Genomic DNA, 26,568 nt, shown 5'->3' with positions numbered 1-26,568 from the left:
ACCTCGACTGTGTGCAAAGACACAGACAGGCAAGTGCTAAGCACTGCTGTTCATCTCTCCTGCGTGCTCTTGAATTGCACCGTATATCCATCGACATGATGTCCGACGTTTCGCTCCACGTCCTGGGCGTTTCTTCGGGAACATTCAGGAACGCTTCGTGTCTGAAAAAGCTCACAGGACGTGCGGGAAACGTTCTGGAACATTCTGTTTCTGAAGAAGCCCCCAGCACGCGGCCCAAAACGTCGGACATCCCGGGGCTGAACTAAGCGCGGCGCAAATCGAAAACGCATCGGAGAACTACGCAGTACATCCGCCACAGCAATAAAACAAACAGCGCAGTAATCCACCGGAGTTCTTAGTCATGCTCGCGTATGAGTAACAATCGCAACCCAATAACCTCCACTGCCGTCACTGATTTACAGCCGAGAAAAAAAGAACAGGGGCCGGGCATGATTGGGGAAATCCCCCCCTCCTTCCTCCACGGAAGGAGATATCATTATTATCATTATTGAAATGGTTCAATAGGTGACCGTCCAAGAGCCGAGACTGCAAAGTGCCCCAGCGCCGTCCGCGCCGTGCTACTGTCGGGGCGTTTTCAACTCGTGGCCTTGCCGTGGATCAATCGGCGAGCCCAGGGCCCCCCCCCGCCCGCACACAGAGACTGATGGACTGACAGCTGTGCCGAGGGAGGGGAGACTCAACCTCGGTTCACTTCGTCGGCTTTGCCTCTCGGCCAATCTGGGACGCAACGTGCAGCCCACGATGGGCGTGTGCTTGGTGTGTGGGAGGGGGGGGGCAGGGCGGGTCAGCAGAGACTTATGCAACTCGCACGCTTGTGTGTGTTTCTGCTGGGAGTTTTCACACGACTGTTGCGGAGGGGCGAGAGAGACACACACGGAGCGAGAGAGAGGGGAGAGCGCAAGGGAAGCAGCTGAGTGAGGAACTACATCAGAAGCCAGATTTTCTTTTCGTCACGGCAGCTTGGAAGCCAAGGCTTCAACTCACACCAGTGCTTGTGGCTTCCTCCTGGAATACAAGTCCGCTCAACTCTGCCGGTAACCTGCAGCAACTCTACGTGTGTGAGTGTGTGTGTGTGCACGGTACTGCTGCATGTCGTCTGCTTGGCTGCGGTGTTATAAATCACGAGTGTGCGCTCGAGTGACGTGTGTTTATGATAGGTCCATAAAAAATGTTAGTTTTTTAAAAAAAGTTCCCAAATAGTGATTGCTTGCCACTGCATGCATACGAGAATTGTTTTAATATTACATGTCTATGAGAAGAATGTGAATGATCCACAGCAGAATGCCATTCCACTGCGTTCGCACTTCGGCAGTGCTGTGTGCACAATCTATTTGAGGAGCTATCTCGTTCAAACACAGCCACCGGTTTGTTGTGACGTCTCCATGTGCCTTGCTCAATGCGTGTTGCAAAGTCAGTTCACTCCCTCGCCTGAATGTGAACGCCACGCAGACGTGACAGCTGATGAGAACCACGAAGGTCGTCACCGGTCCAGTGGTCTTTAATGCTTAAACGAAATCTGCCGGTGGGCATGAGTCTTGGAAGGGAAAATAACGATTGAATGTTAATGTGGAATGAAACTAACTTGTATTAACAGACACAAGTATGTTTACCACCTTTTTTATCAGAAGAGTCCAAAGAGTTACTTGTTCACAGTTTGGTAAACTAAGCATTGACCCCGCTGTTCGTGACGGTTTTAGAACGAGAACCTACAATACCGAACTGAATAAAACTGAAGCTTCGCTACACGTTCTCTCACGTGACGCAGTTGTTTTTGTGCTGATTTCTATTTGTTTCATTTGCCGTTGCCACATTTTGATTTGCCTTTTTGTCGTTTTCGGTGAGCCGGGTTCCACTCTTGTCAATTCGTACGACTGTTGCCCGGTCTCTTGGGAGCTCACCGGATTAAATAAATAATTAATGCATTTACGATGTGTGCAGATAAATATAGCGCCTAAAATACTCTATGCAAAAACGAGCAAGGATTGCACGAATAAATCTGTTTACTACCCAGCATTTGCCAGTGTGTGTACGAGTATCTTCCGGTGAGCATGAGTATAATATTGTTGGTGTAAATCTTGACTTAAAGCTTTCGTGACTGCAGGAGTTAATATGCTTGGGTCTTTCGGTAAAGACTCAAGAATATTGTCCTTGTCTTATACACGATGTTTACGTACATTTTTTTTCTGGAAGGAGGCAGGAGGAGGGGGGGGTATTTTTAATTTGTGTGAATTTCACAATGCGGCGGTGCTATTTTTGAGAATATTTTTTAAGGATTTTCAGGATGTGAGCCCAGGAAACAGGGACAATGAGCGAAAGGGGTCTCGGGAACTTAAAAAAACTAACTTTTTGGAAGTGGTTTATGAAGATTGACTTTGCCTCCGAAAACTGCACCTTTCGGGCTTAAACGTTTCTAAACAAGTAAAACGATGAATGTGATAATGATCACAAAGGGAATAAAACAATGCATTCATAAACACAAACAGTGCTGATAAGTTAAGCCCCCCCTCAACCCCCTCTGAGGATTGAATGCTCATGAGAAAAGGCTTATATCGGTGCTTAAAGTTAAGCTTAATTTTGCTCATATGCACACCGAACCCGCTCCGCGTCTCTCCCATCAATCCACGCTCCAGCTCCCACCGCACCTTTGCCCGATCTCGCCCACCACCGGGTGCCGTGCACTTGTGCCGCGAGGTGTCCCGAGAGATGGGGGTGCCACGGTGGCGAGATGTTAACTACCTCGCCTGGTGTGCAAGAAGGTCGTGAGTTCGATCCTCGACCCTGACGCCTGCTGTATATTTGGAGATTGCATGTCTTTCTCTCCCTGTGGTCGTGTGGATTTTTTCCGGGGTTTCCGGTTTTCCCTCCACATTTAAAATCAATTTGTCTGCTATCAATGTACACATGATAAGCCACTTCGTTGAGCTATCATTTGTGGCCAGGTCGCTTCTGAAAAGAGCTGTATAGTTCAGTGGGCCTTACCTGCTAAAATAAAAATAGTTTATAGTTGTTTTATAGATGACAAGACAGCTGTGGATTGTTAAATGCATCTGTGCACACCTTTACATCTTACCCCCATCATATGCGTGGTCGGTTTTCTCCATGTGATGATTTCACTCCCAAAAGCAAAATCCTAGTTTATGGAATTAGCCAAACGTCGCAGTGAACAAAATACACATGCAGGCAATACGTCTCCTTTACGTAATTCATCTCTCCGCATACATTTTTTTACACATCCTTTCAGTCACACGGCCTTCTGGGATCGCATAATATCAGCAGCATTTATTCACTGCAAGCAAACTCGACCAGATGTGTCTCATCAGCAGTCAGGCGTGCTGGAACCAAGGCTGGCCAACCGCCAAACGTCACAACCCAAAGAAGCAGGATCAAGATGTCATCACGTGCTCAAAGTCGTTGATGCCACCGCAAATCACCAGCGATTGCTATCTGGCAGCAGGGCCGTCCTGCACAAACGATTTCTCGAGACTTAGCGAGGCTTCCCCGAGTTCAAATCGGCGTAGTACAGTAGTAGTCAGTAGTCGTCGCACGTGGTATGCAGACAACGCGAGCGAGCTGGGGTCCGTTGCTTCTGAACCGAGGGTAAAACACGACGGAGCCCTCTGCGCTCCGCGAGCGCACGCGGATCGCCAGAAGTTCTCCTGCGACGGCTCAAACGCGCGAGGAATGCCGCGTCCCTCTCAGCTCAGGATGAAGCAGCAGGTTCACCTGCAAGGCCATGCCTCTCCAACCCCACCCCCCTCACTCAGGGCCACGCTGTGGCGGGTGGGGTGAGTGGGGAAGGCCACGCTCACATCTCAGGGCCAAGGGTGTGGTGCTCTTGGCAGCGTGGCTCTGTGTTTAGGTGCGGTCATGTGTGTCCTAATCCAAGGTTGTGGAGGAGTGTGAAAGCCCGTTCTCTCTGTGTGCGCACAGCGGATCGTACAGAATATGACTTTGCAGTGCCCACCGCCCACATTCGGCATCGCCTATGACCAAATCGACTCGGAATGCGCACCCGGTCTCGAACGGATTTTGCAAGCGAAGCGGGCTTGAGGCCGGACTGTGCTGGAAGAAGGGTAACAGCATGCTATAGGAGAGGTTGTTATAATCTCCATGATGTGGATGGTGTGCAGTGACCCCCATCCAGCAGGGGATAGATAAAAGTGCCGTACATGTGTACATGTACGTGCTCAGCATTGTTACGGGAAAGTGAGTCAATAGTGGAAATTCAGCTTTCTTTATTCACAATCACTGTTGATATCTCTTCGTGGCCATAATGCAATTTATTTAGCCAAGGAAGTCTCAAATTGCAGGCGATGCTCGACTCAGCCCATCATCCCTATGGGGAGGTGATAAATGTTATGGGACGTAAACAGTGGGTGTCAAGGGAGGGAATGACCTGCCCAACATGCATTCTGAGAACGGAAGTCACTGACATTTTTAAACGTGGAGAGTTTACTCGCGAACATTTTTGTTATTTACTCCGGACATCCTCACTCATTCTCAAGACTTTGTTTTCTTCTCAAGTAGGGTCCTGCATCTGGGATGGTTTTGACCAATCTCACTCACGAGTGTTTGGCATCATCATCTCTGAGGAAACCGGAGTGCTCAAAGAAAAGCGACTAAACACAAAAGGGGAGTACTGCCATCCCCTAGCCATTTGTGCAGACCAAAGCCGACAACACCCGGTATTGCCCAGACAGTCAGTCTCCAATCCAAGTTAAAAACTAAAAAAAACCTCAAACCTCCTTGGCTTCTGGGATCTCACGAGATCCGGTGCATTCAGTGCGATGTCTCCATTGGCAAGGTGGTACCGAGTGTTACGCAGAACGTTGCGTTTCGGCTTTTTACGACTGCAGCGGCGTCGTTTATGTGGACGCTTTACGCTGATTTAAGGGGGGAGAGGTCGGCGATTCGGGCCCGAAGGTCACGAGGGCAACTATGCATTTTTTTTTTAAAGAGGAACTCTGGTCAACGAAGCCTCTGTGCGGCGCCTTGCAGTGTCTGGGTGGAACGCGCTTTATAAGTGTTCATTATTACTCTTTGGTTCTTTTGGTAAAGTCACGTAGGTAGAAAAATAAATAAAATAAATAATAAAAAAATATTATAGTCACGTAGGTAGAAAAATAAAATAATTAAAAAATATTATTTTATATTTTATTTTTCTACCTACGTGACTTTAAAATAAAATGTAAAAAAATATCTTTTTTTTTCCTACGTGACTTTACCGAAAGAACCAAAGCGTATGGATTCCTGCAGTCACGAAAGCCTCAAATCAAGAGTGTAAATTATTTTTACTGCTACTAACCGTAGTTTTGACAGCCAAAATAACGGTTCGTCAAGGCACAGAGGGCGACGGGTCTGTGGTGGTACAGCAGCGGAGTGCGTCTGAAAGGGCCCCTATCGTGTCGATTCATTGTGACGCTTACGAAGGGAAACGGGCAATGCAGTGACAATCCATCCTCGAGTTCGCGCCTGTCAGAAGAATGTGTCTTGTCACGTAGCTTCCGTCTTTGTTATCAATAGTTTTCATATCTGATGTACATATCTGCGAAGGTGTTACCTTTGGTGTTGCGCGTGCATGCTGTCAAGTAGGTTCAAACACTTGGCCCAAAACGTCTCCGATTATATGTTCGTTTCTTTTAAGGGGACGAGTGTGGCCGATGAGTGTGTTAGAGTTTCTTCTTGTTGTTGTTGTTGTTAATTGTGCGCCACCGCCAACGCAGCATTGATCAATTATTTGTCGAGAAACCAAAATCGCACTTTTCCTCTGAACCCCATCGAACTGAGTTTCCAGCCACGGCTAACATTGGTGACAAGCGCGATATCTGAAACCGGTCCTGGGCCCTCATCCCCTTCACCAACCCTCATCACTGACCAGCTAATAATGTTCGCCAATCCACTGCTTGATGAAAGCCTTCGCACATTTGAGTCGGTTGTTAGAACACAGCTTATAATGCTCGTATGTGTTCTAACAACCTACTCAAGTGTGCGAAGGCTTTCAGCCAGCAGTGAATTGACGGGCATTATAAGTAGTGCCTTGAGTGTGTTTAAATATAGTAAAGGGGATTATTGAAATTAATCCGGGTGGGTATGTGATATATGACTGTGTACTGTATATGTCAGTGTTGTACTCAAGTTAATGTGATTTCGTGTTTAAATGTTCGTTTAGGCATTGGTGGAGTCGCGTTGAGACTTGGTCAAGATGCTGATATCATGCTTGTTTGAAAATTCATTAAGGTTGGCATCACCTGGTCGTGTGCAAAGTCACACGCAGAGAGCCCAGCAGAAGGAACTTACTGTCGACACAACCAAATAATAAAAGTGATGATTTCATAACTGATACTTTGCAGTTCCTTAAATATTCTGGGAAATACGTTTCCCAACGTCACGTGGGAGTTATTTCCCAAAATGTAAATTACCTAGGCAGGTAAAACACATTTCGCAATGGTGATAGTGTCGGTGATGATGACAGCTTTCGAGAATGTCAAGAGGATATGGAGACAAGTGATTAATATCTGCGCCGTCGTTTGGAAAATCCCTAATCTGACGATGGGTGATCAAAATTTAACACCCCCCCCCCCTCCCACACACACACGCATCATTTTGCTCGAGGTATTTCACTCATACTGAGCAGCACAGCGCGTGGGCCAGGTATTTTTAAAAAATATATATATGATTCGTCTTGCAAAGAATGTCATTTCCTCATTGCTCGCCCCATGCTGGGCTGCTGATGGTAAGGGGCGGGGGGGTCTCTGCCATTGATCTTTATCAAAGACCTTTGGTTGGTTGCTCTTCCAGCCTGACCAGTCTTGTAGGTCGCACACACCCGCGCGTTCCGTCGCCCCGGGTAACAATTAACCACATTCCTCCTGCGAATGACCCCCCCCCCCAACGCAACCACGCCGCCCCCTCCCTCAGAGTCGAGTCGCGCGTGTGCCCGCCGCCGCAAATCGCAGGTGAAACGTCTATGGAATCAGAATTTTAATTCACACTGGAGGAATCCAATGAGCTGTAAAACTCTTTGTCACAGATGGCCATTTGGGGGGCGGGGCGGGGGGGTAAGAATGTTACAACAACAAACAACAAATAACGTGATGGGAGTGCAAAGTACACGAAGGGTAAAGTCGAGACGAATTCAAGTTTTTAAAAAACCCTGAATTGCCCTAAGACCATCCGAACAGCCCTTGACACACATTTCGCGAATGACTGTACTAGCCTGGCTATATATATGTAAGAAAAGCGACGTGTTAAATGTTTTGTTTAGTTAAGCCTTCAGGCGCGTGGTAAGGTGTGCCTGTTATTCCTACAGAAAGGGATTCGCAAGCACTGCGCCAAATGTGAAGGCACTTTAGCAAAATGTGACGTTTTATAAATGTCCGTAAATATTATGCGGTGCTCTGTATACATACCAGGACTGTATTTACACAGTACCACACACACACAGTACGTATTTAAACACATTGTGACTGATGTAATTAAAAAGCTAAACTTTTCTCTGATGTACCCCTGGCGCTTTGGACATGGTGGTCCAGATGTCTTATGACCTCCCTCCCATTTAACGCTCGAATTTTTTATTATAATTTTTTTAAAAGTAAGGTTTATTTACAACAGAAATAAAAATATTGACTTAAAGCTTTCGTGACTGCAGGAATTCATATTCTTGAGGTCTTTCGGTAAAGCCACGTAGATAGGTTCAAAGAAAAAAAGAAAAAACTACGACGTTTCGGTCGCAACACAAGCGGTCGTCTTCAGGAAAAGGGGGGTTAGCTTCCAAACGCAAACTATTTATAAGTGCCTTGTTTTTTGTTATTTTCTTTGAACCTATCTACGTGACTTTACCCAAAGACGCAAAGAACAGAAATTAAAAGGTATGGGGAGTGTGCAGTTTAAAGCACTCTCGTTTATTTTTAATGGATTAACACATTTCATATCCGGAGTTTAACTGCCATATTTTTAAACATGACTTTGAAGTCGTCTTATTTGTGTGTCACCTTAAAAATTTAGAAATCTGAAAAGTCAACAGAAATCTGGAGCTAAATCAGAGAAAATCCAGAATTTGGAAATAAAAACCCATTCTCACCAGACCTTTCTCAGTGATTTCCATGCATTCCACAGTAAATTATTAGTTTATGGAAAATGACATCTTGGAGTGACAATTAAATGATAGGTGCCGCAAACATGCATTGAGGTGCAAAGACAGACGTGAATTTGCAGCCTCGGAAACATAATGAACTAAGAGCATTTCACTTTAAGATTTACTATGCAGAAAATATTACAGTGCGTTCCGTTGTTGCTTAGTGTGTGAGGCCTCGGACTTTACGACCCCCCTCCCGTCCACCCTCCTGTCACTGCGAGGTCCTAGAGAGGCAGTAGCTCTCATAATCACTTCCGTTTGTCTGGGGCAGAGATTTATCAACTTTGAGTGTCCCTTGTGGATCGTTATTTTGTATATGATCTTCGTGAAACAGATTAGTGCAATCTGTTTGCACAAAACGATTCTGTTAAAAAAAATGTCGGTGCTTTTCCAATGACCAAACAATTCTTGAATGTGTCTGGGCCTCTGTGGATTTTTGGAAGCCAAGCAGGCTTGGATCTGATGAGTGCTTTGATGGGTGACCACCACGGCTTTCCAGGCATTGTTGGCATGGGGCTACAATGTGGCCAAGAGATGACAGTGCTGAGTGTTATCGCCTCTTTGTGAACTCGGTAGTGGCTAAACATCCAGATGCAGGACCCTCCTGAAAAAGAGTCTTGAGACTCAGTAAATATTGCTTGAGTTGATGGCATTATTGCCATATATAATTAAAGTGTTTATGTTTAAACACAACACTTTAAATGTGACCCGCTCAAATGCATGTTGTGTAGTTCATTCCATCATTTGACAATCGCTGTTGACTTCCCCACGCCCAATGTTTACTTCCCACACCATTTATCAACCCCCCGTAGGGATGATGGGCTGAGTCGACCCTCAAATGCAATCTGAACTCACGGCTTCCACTTGTGAGAGTCAAGGTCTCTGCCATTGTTACCCACACCTCCCCCACCTCTACAGCTGGATACCATGGGCACAGAAGGACAGAAACAAGGTTGAGCTGTCAAAAAGTTCCATAACCAAAAAATCTCGTTCAAAAGTTTCCAGCAAAAAAAAAGTTGCACTGCGCCGATTTATTTTCTTATACTGTACTTAAAAGGGACCCTTTGTGTTTTTGGGTGGGGCAGCCCTGAGGGTCTAATGGGGGGAGAGAAAAAATATATCAGAATTCATCGTTTTGAGGATGGGCTCATGGAACAAAACATATATCACGTCAGAATCTTTTGAAAGGTAGTAAAGATGTTTATACTAACTCCTTAACTTTGTATTTTATTTTACCAGGTAAGGCCCACTGAGTTCTTTTGCCCCTTTTTTGAGAAGCGACCTGGCCACAAATGATATATCAACGAAGTGGCTTACCATGTGGAAATTCATATCAGCTAAATACTCTAAAGGTATGCTTCTAAATATAGATGGAAAAAAACCAGAGGACCCGGAGAAAAATCCACACGCCCTTAGTATAATTTTGACCTTTAACAAGTGAGATAAAAAGTGTAAATTGTGCACACTCGTCTGGGCTTAAGAGGAATTTGCTCGCCAGTGGCTTCATGTTTACAGATCAATGACCTTCCCACCCATTGTGTGAGATATTAGTCAAGAGTGTTTAAGGCCCAAAGTGGACAGCAGGTCAATTGTCCCATCTCTCCTACACATCCATGAGACACACAATGTGTGCCATTTGCCCTAAGCGTCATCCTGCTCACCGCTTTCCATCCAAAATAAACAGCCTCCCGCACAATGACGCGGTTTGCCGTGCTGGTGTTAAACCGATATTATTGGCGACACCACTGAGCAGCTACCAGAATGGTCAGTGCGCTTGCCACTGAGCCAGTTTTCATGCTGCTGACGGTTTGATTCTTTACCCCTGCCAGTACTGTAGTCCCACTATGACACGTGGTTGGCTGTCGCAGAAAGCATGGAAGGTTGGGCCAACGTTGGTCCAACAATTTCAACCGCATGCCAATGTTAGCCCAACGTTGCATGTTGTTTACTGGGTGCTCGGGATTTTATTTATCCACGTGCTCCTATGCTGTGCCTCCTCTCTAGTCACATCCACTACCTTCAACGTGTCGTTCCACCAATCCTTCCATCTCTATAAAAATCAATTACCAGGAAAGGCTCACTGAACCATACAACTCTTTTTAAGAAGCGACCTGACCGCAAATGATAGAGCAACGAAGTGGCTTATCCTGTGGAAATGTATAGCAGCCAAATACTCTAAAGGCACGTTGCTTCTAAATGTGGAGAGAAAAACCGGAGAAACCGGAGAAAACCCCACACGACCACAGGGAGTGACAGACATGCACAAACTCCAAATAAAAAAAGACGTCAAGGTCGGGATCGAACCCACATCCTGTATACCAGGCGAGGTAGTTAACATCTCACCAACCTGATCTCACTCTCGGTCTCCTTTTACTCCGAACCAGGCAGCGTCTCCACAATAGCCCTTCTAGTTGCATCTTTTATCATGTGCCCAAGGCGTCTAAAGTACGTCTAGCCTATAATTTTAAATTTCACTCACCAAACTGCGGTGCCTGCTGTTAAATGGACCCTCAAGTTGTTACTCGTTAGCGAAATTCTGCCACTGTTTGCCGGCGTCGTCCAACACATTCGAAAATTTCCCCCAACTAAAATTATGCACACAAAAAATTACCGCAAGAACAGTCATCGTAGGCCTTTTAAGCTTTCCTTGAAAAAAGCTCTCCTTGCAACATAACCCCCCTTCCCCCGCCAAAAAAAACCCACGCCTGTTTTATCTGAGGTGCAATGCACAGTTTTGTTGCATTTTTTAAATAAATAAACGACTCAGTACAGCTTTAAAAATATCTGCCGTTTTTTTTTACTTCCGATAGCTGCGCCTGCTAACCTACTTAAAACACACACTGAACTTTGCCGCCATTATTCAGTTTAAAGTCCCTTGTTGCCAAGGACTAACCCGCTCTCGTGCGGTGCACCCAACCGCCCCATTCGCGTATCAAATGAAGCAATGAAACCTATACTTTTCGGATCCCTCGAGTCTGATTTTGTACGGGTAGATTACGTCCGACTTGAAAGATCCTAAAGGTTGGTAGCCGAGAAGCATCCGTGGGGGGTTGTGGACTTTCATCGGCGAATGCCCTTGTGCTGTGAAGCATCACTCATGCCCAGTGCTGTACGACCTAGTACCACGAGAGGTAAACACAGGGATTGCCAGAAACGTCGACAAGACAAACGCCGTTGCCTCTGCAGTCATCAAGTGGCAGTTGTCTCTAAGCCGCCGCCGGCCGCCGCTTATTTCTATCGGTGCCATTCGGCCAGCGGTGTAATTTCCACATTCACATGGCGAGGAGCAGCATCTACACACAGCGGCCAAACTGGGCCGCAAGGTGGCCAGGAGATTATGTTACAGCAAAGGATTCCCATGCGCATCTATGTGGAGCACTGGGCATTCGTTACCTCCTCATATGTGTGGTGGGTTTTCCCTGGCTTCTGCAGTTTCCTTCCACATGGAAAACGCTCATTCACAGAATTGGCCAAACGTCCCAAAAAACGCGAGTCTTGAATCGCATTGAAGCTTGTACGGGTAAATGTTTTCGCGCAGTAGTGCATGGTAGGATTCCAATGCAAGGAAAATGTTGTCATGAGTCTCAGCGAGGCTTTCATAGATTTAGGGCATCGTTCTTACGGTTTTCATTAACTGTTGACTTCTTGTAAAGTCGTCGATATTTCATTAACTTGAGAGGTGATTCAGCACCCAGCAGGGATTTAAATGCATGCCCTTGTGATTGTCAGTCTGGTAGTCTGCCAAGAGCACGGTCCGCCTCACAGATGTTCATGAACAGCAGTGAAATAATTGTTCATTTATATTTCAAACGATCCGTTTTTGTGCATGTGGTGAACCGTTGTAAACATTTTACGAAGGCGCTCGTGTTGACAGCAACAATAACGAGTCACGGTTATCAGTCACATTAGCAATAAGAATACAACATACGAGGATGATGATGATGCTGCTGCTCTTGCAGAAGCAGTTTGCTAATGGTTGGTAGTGGATTCGTGCATTAATCTTTAAGCAGTGGTCTGTCTTTCGTCTCGTGAGCAGTTTGTGAATTCTCCAGTCGCGCGCTGTGGAGCTTGTTTTCGTGTTTGTATCATTTGGGTGTCAATTGAGCCGGAGGCATTTTACAATTTATTCTTAGAACTCTTAGAATGGCGAGTGTGTTGTGTGTGAGCTGCGGCCCATTAAAGTCCCCCGCATAGCCAGCATTCATTCCGTGCGTTCGATACGATATCAGAAGTTGAGCAAAAAATAAAATGACTCTTCAGGCGACCGCTCCCATTGAGTACAGCACAGTTGTCATTCTCAAGGGTGTGGAGAGAAGCCAGATAGGGTGAAGGATTTTTTGTTCACTGATATACAACAGCAACCAACGACCTCATTATAATTATAACAATTCACATTTTTTTTTATCCATTAAAACCTCGCCAAGCCTTCATGTGGTTGCTGCTTCATTGGGATGTTTGGCCAATTTACGATAATGGGTGTTTAGCACGTGGGAGGAAGACACAATACCGATATAAAACCCACACACACAAGCGGATAAAACACTTAAAGCTCCACACAGATGGATTCACTCCACCTGCTGTACTGCCGTCTGCTGACCACCTCACAACCCTATATCAATATTAAACCAAATAATTATCGACGCAAAATGCCACCTTAAGTAGCACGTATGTCACGATTTGCCAATTTACCGAAGTAAATTATGTAAGTAAAATCATTGAATTTGTGTAATTGCAGTGATACATTGTCACCAAGAGGCAGTGCAGCAAAATCTTTGCTATGACCTCCACTTTTACCCAGCCGCACTGACCAACATGGTGAAGTATGATGGAAATAGGCCCCACAATCCACATGGTGTTTCGTTTGTTGTCCTTCCCCCGCACCTCCGATTAGCGCAGTTGGCTGCGTACAGAGTTGCCTCTTTCATATCGTCTTGGTTCTGTGAGCAGTGTGCAAGCGTGTGCCCAGATTTACATCCCTGAACAGGCCAAGCACGGTCCACACACAGTGCTTATCAACTTGCCTGGCTGTGATGGCGGGGACAGCAGCGCTCGTATGAACGTAATGCTATTCTAATGAAAAAACAAACCTTTCCAAACGTGCATCGTCCTTCTGCTGGGAGTTGATGCTAAATCATCCTCTTACCTAAGCATATCCCAGGGTGATGATACTGGGCAACCCGGACGTTAGACCAGGCAACATTCTGCTCCACTTGCTTCTGAAGCTGCTAATCCTACGACGGCTCGACTCGTGGAAAATTTTTTTTGACTTTGGTCTTTGACCTGCTCACCTAAAAGAATAAACACACGTGGAATGTTACGGTCACAGACTGCCCACTGACTCTGTCAACGGGATTGAATATTATCTGAGTGCATACACACACGAGATTGTGTACCCCTGTGTGCCTTTGGTGGATGTGATATAAATTGTGTAAATATTTTTTTTTAATGGCATGAGCTTGATTGATGCGTAAGGAAGTACTAAGGGAAACTGTCAGAACTGACGTAAATCTCTCAGGCTCGTATTTTGTACGGTGAGTATCCTGTTATATGATTTGATGGTAGGGGCTATAGGCGTGAATCCCATTTTCAACTTCAACAGATCATTGTATTGTACAGATCTTTGCCAGTAAACTCCTGGAAAAAGTCCTCCCTGTGAATTGTCCGTCACGAGGGTTATTTGGCAATAATTTTGCTGCCCAATCGTGGCCATCTGAGCTCAAAAACGTAATAAACTCAACTAATATTCACCATCCTGCTCAGCGCAGGTTGGTTAAGGGTGGTGGCCGTGGCCCAGAATCGAACTCGGGTTGCCAGATTCATATCGCGGTGAGCTAACGACTGCCCCACCCCGTATCGGATAATAGTAGCTGGCACATGAAGAGTTTCGCTGTGCATGTAAGCAGTACTTATAGAGACCCTGATGTATATACATGCATTCATGCGCACATTCGACTACAGTTTGGTTACAACAATGCCACAGAGTGTGGTGTGTAAGCAGCCAATAAAGTTAAATGTGGAGGTGTCATTGTGCTCAAATGATTGTCCTGAAAAAATAAACCTTTCTGTTGTGGAGGCAGTGTCTGTCCATGACAACCACTGCTGACGACCCATAAACTTGTACATACCTTTATAGTACCCCAAGAGGGATGATAGGTCAAGTTGACGTCAGACCGCAACATTTTTAACTCAACCCTACCACGGCACCACCCAGCCAGATTTAGAACGACATCTTTTATTCGTATTATTTCGTGATGTGGTTCGGTGGCTCAGTGGTTCTCGCACTGTGCTACAAACTCGGCGACCTAAGTTCGACTCCCGGCCTCGGCTAATGCCAGGGGCACGTGGTAACTAAACCCGTCCTGGGCCTCCATCCCCTTCACCTACCCACCATGACCAGCGTGGTGAAGCATGGTCATAACAAACGCCGTGACCGATACGGTGTATAAGGGGGGGGGGGGACATTCATCCAGCAGTGGATTGACAAAGAGATGTACAATTAATAATTATCAGTCGCTTTGTAAATTATTTAGGCATTTCTCGAACGTCCATAATACAAATTTCGATTTAAAGCTTTCGTGACTGCAGGGAATCATCTTCTTGGTTCTTTCGGTAAAGTCACGTAGAAGGGAAGTAATAAAATAATAAATAATAAAACATAATAAAATAATTCTCACGACGTTTCGGCCACAACGTAAGCAGCCGTCCTCAGGTGAAGAATAAAACACCACCAAGCTTGGAGCGTATATTTAAGCTGGGTTTGGCACCTGGCCAATCAGCAGGCCGGGAGGTAAGGTGGAGGAAGCAGGTGAGCTGACAGCGGTGAATCTCTCCACCTATAATTTTAAATGAAGCCAAAGGCTGGAAACGTGAATTATTGTTAGACTGTAAGGAAAACAAAAGAACTCCGAGGTAACATTTAATCTGAAGGGGGGGGTGGGGGATGGGTGGGCTTACTTGGGATGTGGGTGTACACGTGTTCCAGCTGTGCACGCGTCTCCCGTGTACCACACGGCAACCCGGCTTAGCCCTGCAATGGGATATCTTGACGCGTGACGCATCAGGTGCGTTCGCTCGCTGCCGACAGCTGGCCCGAGTTGAGAAGCGCTCGTTTTGCCGGCCGCCTTAGCAACGTGGCCCTTAAATTTCGATTTAAAGCTTTCGTGACTGCAGGGATTCATCTTCTTGGTTCTTTCGGTAAAGTCACGTAGAATGGAAATAATAAAGTAATAAAAATAATAAAACATTTTTTAATTTTGTTTTATTTTCATTATTTTATTATTTCCATTCTACGTGACTTTACTGAAAGAACCAAGAAGATGAACGTGGCCCTTGGCTCGGTTCGTCAATCTCGTGCTGCTGTTGCCGGCGGCGGCGGTGCGGGAATTGGCCCCGTCGTGGAACTGCGAAGCAACACGGGCGTTTTCAAACGAGTTACGTCCGTTGAAAATGAATAGCCATCACCTTACACTTTAATGACGCCGTGGCATTATGGTGGATTGCTCGGCGTAGAGCCCGCGTGTGTCCCGTAAACAGCTGCGTTCTCTGGCAGCGTTAGAGGGCGGGGGGGGGGGAATCAAGCGGTCGTGTTTACAGCCGTTTCAAATATACACAGCGATGAGACGGGGCCGCCAAGCTCCAAATAACCCCGGACAATGTTGAAGGGTGATCCATTTGCAGACGCCCTACTATAATGTTATCTGAACGTAGAGATAGCAACAATTGTTTTTTTTTTCAATTCTTAAATGCATCCCATCAATCTCTGTATACTCATTAGATCTCTTCACACTCTCCTCTGTAAGACCCAGAGCTATCGCTTTCACAATATTCAATTACTTGTTGAGAAGAAACACAAGTCATTGGGATATCTATAAATGGATCGCATATAAACTAGCATATACCTTTAACGCAATCAGTTTCTGATAATAATTCAAGAGGACGTCCGCCGAGGAGATGGAGCAATGAGATCAGGTTGTGCGTGGGTGCTGGGTGGTCTGTTGCATCGCAGGCCAGCTTGGGGAAACTTTAATCTAGCAGTGGATTAATCATGGCTGATGATGATTATTAAGACAATAAAACATACAATGACAGATGATGTCAGTTATCATGGCCGCTGCATGGGTTTTATGCAGGAAACAGGTTTGCATCGACATCATGGGACCTCCTTTGCCAGGTCCAAAATAAGAGAATAGGATTTTCCCCTTTTATCTGGCAACAAAACAGGTGTTAAGATGTTAAAACACCAAACTGAAACCTTTTACAAGGCATCATATCTGCATTAACCACAATACTTGTGGTCAAAATGCAAACAAAAAACATACTCCGATAATATATGCATTGTCTTTGAAACTGATTGGTCCACACCTGAGACAGCTTTCTTTTGAGCCTCGTCTCAAAATGGTGTTAGACCAAAGGACGCCAAAAGGCGTACGGCACAAAGACTATGAGGTTTCAGTTTGGTGTTTTAACAACTTAACACCTGTTTTGTTGCAAGATAAAAGGGGAAACACCTATTCTCAAGTTCGCATCGGTATATCTTGCACCAATCTTGCTTAACCTGCAACGAACACATTTACAACTGCTGTTGCATAACCGCCATAATGTCCTCGCTTCCTTTGCATGCAAAGGCCACACGAACATTGCTGAGGAGAGATCAACTTGTTTCCCTCTCTTCCGTGCCCTGGGAGTAGTTCACTTCTCGCATTCCAAATGCTTTTTGCTTTTTCAGCGCCACTGTGCGAACTCGCGCAAGCGCAAAACCGCGCGCCCTTGTGTCGAACACTCGATTAGCGGTGGCTCACCCCGCTGGGGGTCTGCCCAAATCAAGTACCACTTTCTTGAGCCACCGATGGAATTTCCACCCGCTTGTAGCCGCTTCGCGTCCACGCACGACAAGATTGCTCCGCTCGATATCTGCGGTGGCGGATGTGGGGGGGGGACAACTCCCTGTCGGACGCGTTTCCTCTTTTCGGCTACCGCTCTGTGTCACCGTTCCTGACCGTCGGCCATCGCCCAAAGGTCAACTCCTTTTGCTCGCCGCAGTACTTCCGAACGAATAAGCACACAAGGGCGCTAAGCCGCAAGTGTCAACGCCGGGATGGGATTGCTCGTGCAAGCGGCGATCTGCTCCGGTGAGGTTGGTGGAATCGCAACGCAATCGTCGGCAAGATTGCTGCGAAGGGGCCATAATCATTCGCGTAGAGAGATGCGCGCTTAGAATTACGCTGACAGGACGGGTGAACGAATGGGTTAGGGAGCATATGCAAGTTAGAAACATGTTGAATGTGAAGCAGAGTAAGTAGGCTTGGACCGGACACGCCGCCGGAAGGTACGATGGCCCATCGGTTGAGACTTAATGATGGGAGTGACAGCCAAAGTAGAGAACTGGCCCGGAGAGAATTTCCACCGTTGAGGTGGAGTGAACAAGAATCGGCCCGTGGACTGCAGCTGGACGGACTGCAGCATCGCAACGATGAATGTTGTTCCACGTGCAGCCATCTGAACTTGCAGGACACAGCATCGTGTATGCAATATTATTATTATTTTTTAAATACATTGCTGAGGGTAAGGCGATGACAAGTGTGCGTCTCTCCACCGCAAATTCATAACCCATGCTACAGCATGGAACATTGGCACGATCACGGTGGAGCAGCTGGCACTGTTTGTGTGTGTGTGCTTACTGTGTGTGTGTGCTTACTCTGTGTGTGTGCTTACTCTGTGTGTGTGCTTACTGTGCGTGTGTGCTTACTGTGTGTGTGTGCTTACTGTGTGTGTGTGCTTACTGTGTGTGTGCGCTTACTGTGTGTGTGTGCTTACTCTGTGTGTGTGCTTACTGTGCGTGTGTGCTTACTGTGTGTGTGCGCTTACTCTGTGTGTGTGCTTACTGTGCGTGTGTGCTTACTCTGTGTGTGTGCTTACTCTGTGTGTGTGCTTACTGTGTGTGTGTGCTTACTGTGCGTGTGTGCTTACTCTGTGTGTGTGCTTACTCTGTGTGTGTGCTTACTCTGTGTGTGTGCTTACTCTGTGTGTGTGCTTACTCTGTGTGTGTGCTTACTCTGATTGTGTGCTTACTCTGTGTGTGCGCTTACTCTGTGTGTGAGCTTACTCTGTGTGTGTGCTTACTCTGTGTGTGTGCTTACTGTGTGTGTGTGCTTACTCTGTGTGTGAGCTTACTCTGTGTGTGTGCTTACTCTGTGTGTGTGCTTACTCTGTGTGTGTGCTTACTCTGTGTGTGAGCTTACTCTGCGTGTGTGCTTACTGTGTGTGTGTGCTTACTCTGTGTGTGTGCTTACTGTGTGTGTGTGCTTACTCTGTGTGTGTGCTTACTGTGTGTGTGCTTACTCTGTGTGTGTGCTTACTCTGTGTGTGTGCTTACTCTGTGTGTGTGCTTACTCTGTGTGTGTGCTTACTCTGTGTGTGTGCTTACTGTGCGTGTGTGCTTACTCTGTGTGTGTGCTTACTCTGTGTGTGTGCTTACTCTGTGTGTGTGCTTACTGTGTGTGTGTGCTTACTCTGTGTGTGTGCTTACTGTGTGTGTGTGCTTACTGTGTGTGTGCGCTTACTGTGTGTGTGCGCTTACTGTGTGTGTGTGCTTACTCTGTGTGTGTGCTTACTCTGTGTGTGTGCTTACTCTGTGTGTGTGCTTACTCTGTGTGTGTGCTTACTGTGTGTGTGTGCTTACTCTGTGTGTGTGTGCTTACTCTGTGTGTGTGCTTACTCTGTGTCTGTGCTTACTCTGTGTGTGTGCTTACTCTGCGTGTGTGCTTACTCTGTGTGTGTGCTTACTCTGTGTGTGTGCTTACTCTGTGTGTGTGCTTACTCTGTGTGTGTGCTTACTCTGTGTGTGTGCTTACTCTGTGTGTGTGCTTACTCTGTGTGTGTGCTTACTCTGTGTGTGTGCTTACTCTGTGTGTGTGTGCTTACTCTGTGTGTGCTTACTCTGTGTCTGTGCTTACTCTGTGTGTGTGCTTACTCTGCGTGTGTGCTTACTCTGTGTGTGTGCTTACTCTGTGTGTGTGCTTACTCTGTGTGTGTGCTTACTCTGTGTGTGTGCTTACTCTGTGTGTGTGCTTACTCTGTGTGTGTGCTTACTCTGTGTGTGTGCTTACTCTGTGTGTGTGCTTACTCTGTGTGTGTGTGCTTACTCTGTGTGTGTGCTTACTCTGTGTGTGTGCTTACTCTGTGTGTGTGCTTACTCTGTGTGTGTGCTTACTCTGTGTGTGTGCTTACTCTGTGTGTGTGTGCTTACTCTGTGTGTGTGCTTACTCTGTGTGTGTGCTTACTCTGTGTGTGTGCTTACTCTGTGTGTGCGCTTACTCTGCGTGTGTGCTTACTCTGTGTGTGCTTACTCTGTGTCTGTGCTTACTCTGTGTGTGTGCTTACTCTGTGTGTGTGCTTACTCTGTGTGTGTGCTTACTCTGTGTGTGTGCTTACTCTGTGTGTGTGTGCTTACTCTGTGTGTGTGCTTACTCTGTGTGTGTGCTTACTCTGTGTGTGTGCTTACTCTGTGTGTGTGCTTACTCTGTGTGTGTGTGCTTACTCTGTGTGTGTGCTTACTCTGTGTGTGTGCTTACTCTGTGTGTGTGCTTACTCTGTGTGTGCGCTTACTCTGCGTGTGTGCTTACTCTGTGTGTGCTTACTCTGTGTCTGTGCTTACTCTGTGTGTGTGCTTACTCTGCGTGTGTGCTTACTCTGTGTGTGCTTACTCTGTGTGTGTGCTTACTCTGTGTGTGTGCTTACTCTGTGTGTGCTTACTCTGTGTGTGTGCTTACTCTGCGTGTGCGCTTACTCTGTGTGTGTGCTTACTCTGTGTGTGTGCTTACTCTGTGTGTGTGCTTACTCTGTGTGTGTGCTTACTCTGTGTGTGTGCTTACTCTGTGTGTGTGCTTACTCTGTGTGTGTGCTTACTGTGCGTGTGTGCTTACTCTGTGTGTGTGCTTACTCTGTGTGTGTGCTTACTGTGCGTGTGTGCTTACTCTGTGTGTGTGCTTACTCTGTGTGTGTGCTTACTGTGCGTGTGTGCTTACTCTGCGTGTGTGCTTACTCTGTGTGTGTGCTTACTGTGTGTGTGTGTGCTTACTCTGTGTGTGTGCTTACTGTGTGTGTGTGCTTACTCTGTGTGTGTGCTTACTGTGTGTGTGTGCTTACTCTGTGTGTGTGCTTACTGTGTGTGTGTGTGCTTACTCTGATTGTGTGCTTACTCTGTGTGTGTGCTTACTGTGTGTGTGTGCTTACTCTGTGTGTGTGCTTACTGTGTGTGTGTGTGCTTACTCTGATTGTGTGCTTACTCTGTGTGTGTGCTTACTCTGTGTGTGTGCTTACTCTGTGTGTGTGCTTACTGTGCGTGTGTGCTTACTCTGTGTGTGTGCTTACTCTGTGTGTGTGCTTACTCTGTGTGTGTGCTTACTCTGTGTGTGTGCTTACTGTGCGTGTGTGCTTACTCTGTGTGTGTGCTTACTCTGTGTGTGTGCTTACTGTGCGTGTGTGCTTACTCTGTGTGTGTGCTTACTGTGCGTGTGTGCTTACTCTGTGTGTGTGCGCGTGTGGTGAGCGGTCACGAACCCGGCCAATTCCCAGGAATGGCGAACATCATTGGCGAGCGATGTCTGAACCGGTCCTGGGCTCTCTAAAAGTAGACTCAGCCTTAAAACAAGCCACCGGTGTGACAGTGGGATGTGAGGAGGTAGGTGTGTGTATGTCTTTGTATTGTGCATGCATGCATTTGGGGAGCGGTAATGTTAGCGGTTAGCGCGCTGCACTACGATCCTGGCGACCCGGGTTCGATTGCCGCTCACGGCCAACATATGAACCGGTCTTGGGCCTCCCCTAGGTCGACTCAGCCTCAAACGAGTACCTGGTGCGGTGTGTCAACGTCGCCACTAGGAAGACAAACTCCGCCGGGCATGGTGCTGACCGCCCCACGCCCTCGTGTGCCGTGCCGGACTTCATAGGCGCTACTCGCTAACAGCACTCGCTACTTCGGTCTACTCAGGCCACACGGCATTGGGGGGTCTTTGTCTTTGTTCTTGTTGTGCACGCCTCGATCCACGACTGTCCGGTAACATTCACGGGCCAGGCGTGCGCTTACAGTCGCCTCGCTTGAGTCAATCGCTGCGCCGCATCAACGTTTCCTCCTCCTGCCCATCTGCAGTCGAGCTCCTCCGCCAGTTAAGCGTGCCACCTGTAAACCATCGCCACCGAGCGAAGAGGTGGGTGGGTGTAAGAGAGAGAGAGAGGGGAGGGGAGGGCTGGGACTCAGAGCCTCACGTTCTCCTCCCTGCCACGGCTCGGCAACTCTGGCCTCGGTTCACCCGCGTGGGCAGCGCATGACCTCACCTTGCTCCCCGTGGAAATTGTGAGACCGAGTCACACATCTGTGGGCCCAGTCAGTCAAGTTATGGTCGGAAGCCGTGTGCTCAAACAAGCGCTGAGCCGTGCAGTTCACGGAGGGGTTGTTTTTTTGTTTCGTCATCAATGTCAAGCCCCGAGCCGAGGAGTGGAAATTCAACATTCTTATGGCAGGGGAATGGCCGTCCTAACATTGCACAAGCGCTCTTTACTCGTTTTATGTCGAAGGTACACTTTTAAGTTAATTTCTTTCGTGTGGGCTTTGGGCAGGACACATAGCGAGAGTGGATGATGACCGATGGTCAAGAATAATGATGGAGTGGCAGCCGACGGAACGTGTCTGATCGAACGCCCGGCATGGAGGTGGAGCGGTGAATGTGTGCGCGTGCACGTGTTAGGTGGGTCTCTGTTTGCATCACAGGGCGGCGACGGCTTGGGTAGGCCTCCATCTAGCAGTGGATTGATCATAGCTGATGACGACGACGATGATGTTATTTAAACACTGCAACATTTTTACCGGTCGATTGAACCCGTCTTTATGACACAAACCAAAAACACCTCGCCTCCATCATCAACGTCAGCGCCGCCGCGCATCGAAAGAAAATGCAACACGTCGCATGCCTGTTTACCAATGTTCCTCGTGTAACCATGCCTACACGTGCGTGTATGCACGCACGCACGCACACACGTACGTATGCATGCGTGCACGCTTCTAAAGCGAAAGACAGTTGTGATGCACATGTGCGTCTCGATACGCAGCAACGACCAGCCGGTAGACAGACCGCCTCGTATTTGGAGGCACCGGCCAACATTTTTTGAGAGGGTGCCAGTCGGCTCGGGTTCATGTGACAAGCGCACATCTGTGTGAAAGCTAAACTGAGCCGCTAAATCTCGACGCGTATATTACAGTGACTCGTGTTATTGGTATCGCTATGCCCATTTTATTATTATTGTTATGATTTCGCTTCCACGGTTATGACAGATCTTGGAGAGAGAAAAAAATAAGCTTCGCAGTCACGTCGGTAACTGTGCCAACCGTGTTTTATCAAATATAACTTTGTGGGTCGTTTATAAGGTCAACAATCTGATGTCGCTAAACAAAAAAAAAACGTGTCAAATAGTCTCAAGCAATAGATGCCTCGGGACACATTCACACCCGTGCTACCGCGGTCCGACGTCAATTAAAACTAAAATAATTTACAGCTTCTCTGTCAATCCACTGGTTCATGAAAGGCCACCCCTTGGCAAGTCAGTCGTAGGGGTTGTTTGACCGTACTTCATCGTGTTGGCCAGTGTGGCTTAGCGAAGGAAGGGTCAACACAGACCGGGTTCGGATATGACTCTCCGCTCATGCTGGCCATTGCCGCGGCGGATCGACCTCAGGGTTCGACGGAATAATAGTTCAGCAAGCGAACCACTGCGCCGGCCATTCCTTCCCGTCATCGATTAACGGCGTGCAAGCCGCTTGCAAACTCGCTGGATTTCCACAACCCACCTCAAGGCAACGGATTTTGGTTTTCAGCATCGATTCAGATACATCGCTTTCTGATGCCCCCCCCACTCCCCCCCCCCGTGTGAAATCGCACACCGTTATTAAGACTACTTGACCAGCCCAGCCGGCTTGCCCTCGGGTTGTGAATTAAGCACCGTGCGGAGGAATGGAAGGCCTCGATGGGACTGGCATCGTCCGTCTCTCTTCCAACGCTAGGGGAGCGAGCGAGTGAGAGGGTCATTCGTTTTAGCCCATGGGCCCCACAGCTCCAGAAAAACAACGGAGAGATGGATCACTGTTAGGTGTGTATCTGCTTTCCTGTCATTTTCCCTGGAGAGAGATCAGAGAGGGAGGGGGGGAGGAAACATCAGGGGCCGTCATAAACGCAGACACCGCAGCACCGGGCTTACAACGCTGACCCCCCTCAACCTGAGACGGCGGGGTCAGTGCGGGCGGCCTTTAAATCAAGATTGCACATTGAGCCAAGGTGCACTTTCAGTGTCGGAGTACATGATAGAAAACACATGCACTGACCCTGACCTTGAAGTATGTATTGTGCCGTAATTTGGGCCAAAAAAAAAGTTGGTTCTCCATCCGGGGCATTTGTCAAAGTCAAAAGATGTCTCGCTGCTGTAAACCAGCAACGGACGGTGCTCATGGCTGTTGAGCCACTGCAATAAGTTGATATTTGACATTCGTATGGCGGCAGCCAGCCACATGTGATCAGGGCCGGATTAAGATTGTGTAGGGCCCTGGGCTATAGGTATCGCGAGGCCCCCAGTAATATTTTAAAAAGGAAAACAAAGTAAAAAAAAGTCTTTTTTACAACAAATACAATTCAGCATTCACAAACGAAATAACTTTTCACTTAATCTCTGGAGGCCCTCCAGCCGGCGGAGGCCCCTGGGCTTGCAGCCCCTAAAGCCCCCAATGCCTTAATACGGGCCCTGTATGCGATGAACAATAAATACAGTTGGTACCACATATGGTGTCAAATATATATAGCTAGATATAATCTAATCAATCTAGCAAGTCACCACTGGTTTGAAGCGCCGCCAAATGGTTTGTAGATCATGGAGACACTTTAGCTGAGCAAACCGAATTCCTCCCCACCGCCGCTTATAGCAAGTGGCCTGCGTAACGAGGTTTGACGTGCGGCTAATCGAGCAGAGAGATTGCAGTGCCACGTTCGCCTGGCGCACTGGTTCCTCTCGCCAAACTCGCCGATCATTTGTTGTAATAAGTAATATATATTTTTAAAAATACTTTTAAAAAATACGCTTTAATGAAATGTGCCCTACTCGTAGTGGCAGAACTCCACGACTCTAGAAAGTGGCCGCAAAGCTTGCCATAACGTAAGGGGGCCGTGGTGATTTACAGTCAACGTCAGCTGATCGTGGACAATTAGACCCAAGCCGAAACATAACATATAAAAATAATGTTTAAAAATACTTTTTTCAATTTTTTTCCGATAGAATATAGTATGACATAAGTATACCAAATTTGCAGTCGATACCACATTGGGAAGTGGGTTAAAATTGAGTTACAAAATTTGAGGATACGACAACAACAACAACAGACAGAGTGAGTTCATAGAAAGCGTGTAAAAAGATAGTTAAAAAAAATTATGATAGAATATGGTATTGTCATCAGTATGACATAAATATACCAAGTTTGCAGTCGATACCACATTGAGAAGTGGGTTAAAATTGAGTTACACGATTTGAGGATACAACAACAACAGACAGAGTGAGTTAAATCAAAGCGTGAAAAAACACCAACTTCACTCATCCCTTCGGTTCGCGCCTCGCTGCAGGGCAGCAGCAGCAGTGGAACCCAGGGGTGTCATGGAGAGCCTCTCCCTATCCCCACGTCCCCCACCCCGCCCATCGCCACTGCTGAAAGACCAACCTCTCTCATCACCTAATATGATGCAAAGCAGATTGCGCAAACCCTAATAACTCATCAACAACAACAAAAACCTGTGACTCCCCCTCCATTGCTCCGACTCTCGTTTCTGAACAATTAAAACCGCGTGGTTGTTAAAGTTGTTTCGCTGTGAAGGGATAGCAAAACGGCGTGGCTCCTCTTCTTGGTTCTTTCGGTAAAGTCACGTAGAAGGGAAATAATAAAATAATAAAAATAAAACATACTAAAATAATTCTCACGACGTTTCGGCCACAACGCAAGCAGCCGTCCTCAGGTGAAGAAACAGGTCTGTCGAGAAGACAGCGTCGCTCCTTTTCAAGAGTGAGCATCCTGGAACTTTTTGCAAACTTGAGGCCTGTCACGCGGCCTTTTGTGAGAGTGAACTTGATGCATGGTCTCCGAGTGCCGTGTTGGGGGAAATAAGTTTGACTCCACAAGCTCTGCTTATCTCGTTCTTGTTGGTACCATTTTTTTTATATATGGCGTTAATGTTTGTACTGCATGAGCACACTTTCCCAGAACTACACCGATCACTATCTGATCCTTCGCTGTGAAATGTACAAAGTAGGAAACCTTATCTGCCCTTATGTTATGTAGTTTATGGGGGGGTGGGGTTTGTTTATGTTCGTCAACATTTAGCTACTTCATCTGGTTTCTGTGGGAATCGAACAGATAGGCTATTCATTCACGATATTTTTTTTTCAATAATAGTATGATCAAGCCAACTTTTTTTTTGTGCGTGTGTGTTCTTTCGGAGGCAGGATTAACTTTTGTGGTGGGATCAGGTTTCTAGCTCGCGTCACGCTTACAATAACCCATGCCACATATTGAAAAATGTATAAGGATCCTCATTTTTCAAGTCTACTTAGGCATTCAAAGTCAGCCTCCACATTCTAGATTTGAAGCTTTCGTGACTGCAAGGATTCATACTCTTAGTTCTTTCGGTAAAGTCACGTAGGTAAAAAATGAAATTAAAATTAATAAAAAAAAAACTATAAAATCACGTCGTTTCGGAGGCAACACAAGCTTCCATCTTCAGGTGAAACTGTCACAGCAAAATATCTGTTTCACCTGAAGACGGAAGCTTGTGTTGCCTCCGAAAGTCGTAATTTTATTGTTTTATTTATTTTTATTTTTCCCCTATTTTTTTATTAATTTTAATTTCATTTTTTACCTACGTGACTTTACCGAAAGAACTAAGAGTATCAGCCTCCGCACTTAAAGAGTGTTTGGCGGTGTACAGCTTTGTTGGTGGCCCAGAGCACTGGCGGAGCTAGTGGGGGGGTGGCACGTGCCCCCCCAATGATTCGATCGAAATCCCTCATTTCATCGGATCATTGGGGTTTATTAGTAATAAATCGGCATTTTTCGACCCCCACTGCCACTGTGTAGCATATTATTACGTGCCAGGGACTCTATGAGATGATAGGACAATAGTCTGAGTCCATAATTGGCAATAAGTAACAGAAAAGCGGTTATAAGTGACTCAAAACTGTGCGCAGTTGCATATACAATACATGACTTTGTTGAAGGCATTCACCTTCAGCGAGCGCGATGCCGATCACACAACACGGTTCGAATTCAACCCTCGATCGATGACTGCGCCATCGCCGCACACGCGTCGAATAAAAAACAAGGGACAAGTCCT

At 46.8% G+C, this 26,568-nt stretch overlaps 1 protein-coding gene across 1 annotated transcript in view; it reads left to right on the top strand.

Moving 5' to 3' along the window:
• The first annotated feature begins 870 nt into the window (after positions 1 to 870).
• LOC144932199 (inactive rhomboid protein 1-like) overlaps positions 871 to 26,568 on the top strand; it is a 77,211-nt gene continuing 51,513 nt past the window's right edge. Inside the window, exon 1 of the mRNA XM_078856149.1 lies at positions 871 to 1,055. The gene's annotated coding sequence lies outside the window, so the exon portion shown is untranslated. The remainder of the gene's footprint in view (positions 1,056 to 26,568) is intronic.

This window comes from Lampetra fluviatilis, chromosome 5 (assembly GCF_964198595.1).
Source record: "Lampetra fluviatilis chromosome 5, kcLamFluv1.1, whole genome shotgun sequence".
In the NCBI taxonomy this organism is placed as follows: Eukaryota; Metazoa; Chordata; class Hyperoartia; order Petromyzontiformes; family Petromyzontidae; genus Lampetra; species Lampetra fluviatilis.
This window is presented reverse-complemented; position numbering and strand designations above follow the sequence as displayed.